Source organism: Limulus polyphemus, unplaced genomic scaffold (assembly GCF_000517525.1).
Source record: "Limulus polyphemus unplaced genomic scaffold, Limulus_polyphemus-2.1.2 Scaffold5410, whole genome shotgun sequence".
NCBI lineage: Eukaryota > Metazoa > Arthropoda > Merostomata > Xiphosura > Limulidae > Limulus > Limulus polyphemus.
In genome coordinates, this window is record NW_013671020.1 from 46,998 (window position 1) to 48,980 (window position 1,983).

The 1,983-nt window shown below is 34.5% G+C and overlaps 1 long non-coding RNA gene across 1 annotated transcript in view; it reads left to right on the forward strand.

Moving 5' to 3' along the window:
* Positions 1-291: 291 nt before the first annotated feature.
* LOC111089160 overlaps positions 292-1,983 on the forward strand; it is a 5,721-nt gene continuing 4,029 nt past the window's right edge. The window contains exon 1 of the long non-coding RNA XR_002613483.1: positions 292-671. This is a non-coding gene — a long non-coding RNA (uncharacterized LOC111089160). The remainder of the gene's footprint in view (positions 672-1,983) is intronic.

Here is a 1,983-nt window from a genome sequence, read left to right on the forward strand (position 1 = left end):
ACAGAGATTTGTTTGTGATAATAACAGATAGAATATAAAGTTTTATCTTAAGAAACGTTTGATGACTATCTGGACATTGTAAGATTTCGCATGTTAAATTTGAAAATTATCTGATCCATAAAAGTATTTTTAATCTTAAAATGAAAATTACTTTGCATGTTGGAAAGGAAACATGAAGAAAGAAAAAAAAAGTACGAGAAAAACATTGCTTAACAAACTTAAGACTTAATAATAATAAACAAATATTTTGCGTATGAAAGCATTGTAATGTTTACTGATAATCTGGCAAATTTCGTTAACATACGCTTGCTAATTTAATTGTTAAAGGCTACTAAACTTTAAATTTTTACTTTTTTGTCTTTCTCTTTCCGGGACCTCAAAGGAGCACTGTAGACCCTGGACAAATTTTAAATAATATAGAAAATAGTTTCCAATATAGCATGCTGTTTTAATTTTTAACACTATATATATATGATTCAATATGAAAAGCAATTAGGCCTATGAGCATTCAAATCTTATTGTTTACATTTATCCTAATTTACTGATGATTTATTTCGTTTAGGTTAAATGTTACACTGGCTTTAACGAAAGAATCCCAATTAGTGAAGATTTGACAGTGAACACTAGGGGAATTGTAACTTCCGCCTCATTGTTTCTAAAGGAATGTCCGGGTACGTTATGTTGTTATAATCGAGGTCTTGTATGTGTGCTTAGAAAGTTTTTTTATGTTGTTGTTGTTGTTGTTTAGTTATAAATAATTATTTATTATAATATTATCTATTCTACTTCGACCTTTCGATGTAAGGCAGCCAATTTTAAAACACATTATTTCTGAGAAATTTTGGTTTGTTTGGAATTTCACGCAAAGCAACGTGAGGGCTAATTTGCACTAGCCGTTTCTAATTCAGCAGTAATAGACTAGAGGGAAAGCAGTTAGTCAACACCATCCACCACCAACTCTTGGGCTACTCTTTTCTTAACGAATAGTGGAATTGATTGTCACATTATAACTCCCCCACGGCTGAAAGGGCGAGCATGTTTGGTGACGGGGATTCGAATCCGCGACCCTCATATTGCGAGCCGAGCATCTAACCATCAGGCCATGATAGGCCTATTTCTGAGAAAATCATAGAAGTTACGCTACTCACATGTCTTTAGATACGCATTTAAAAATAGAGAATTTTTCATACAGTGAGTTAACGCACGAGCCGTGAGACAGCTAAGTTGCAGTAGTAAAGTTTTATATTGATTTTTTTTTGTCTTGGTAAACTAGTTTAGTAAAACTATTTCATAAATTGTGCTTCATACATGTTTGCAATACTAGTTACAACGATTTTCAAGCCCGGCATGTTCTGGTAGTGGGTTCGAATCCCGTCACCGACCACGCTTGCCCTTTCAACCGTGGGAATGTTATACGTGATGATCAATCCCACTATTCGTTTGTAAAAGAGTAGCCCAAGAGTTGGTGGTGGGTGGTGATGATTAGCTACTATCCCTCTAGTCTTTCATTGCTAAATTAGGGTGGCTAGCGCAGATAACCTTCGTGTAGCTTTGCGCGAACTTCCAAACAAACCAATCGTTGGTAAAAGAGTAGCCCAAGAGTTGACGGTGGGTAATGTTGACTAGGTACCTTCCCTCTAGTCGATCATTACTAAATTAAGGATGACTAGTGCAGATGGTCCTCGAGTAGCTTTGCGCAAAAATTAAATCAAACTACGATGATTTTTTTATCCTAACTGAAATATATATTTCATGTTTTTCTGTCTACATATCTTGTTTGAATATTACGTAAAAAGGCCATTTCATTGGACGTTTGTTTCTTTAGCCCCGTTATCATATATGCATATTTCATATATTTATATATATTGTTACGTCTCCGTTCGTTAGTTGATTTTCCGTAACTTCGTTTCCACGAAACTTTAGCGACACAAGTCTTTTCTTAATAAAACTGGTTTATTCTTTCCGAATATAACTTTACCGATA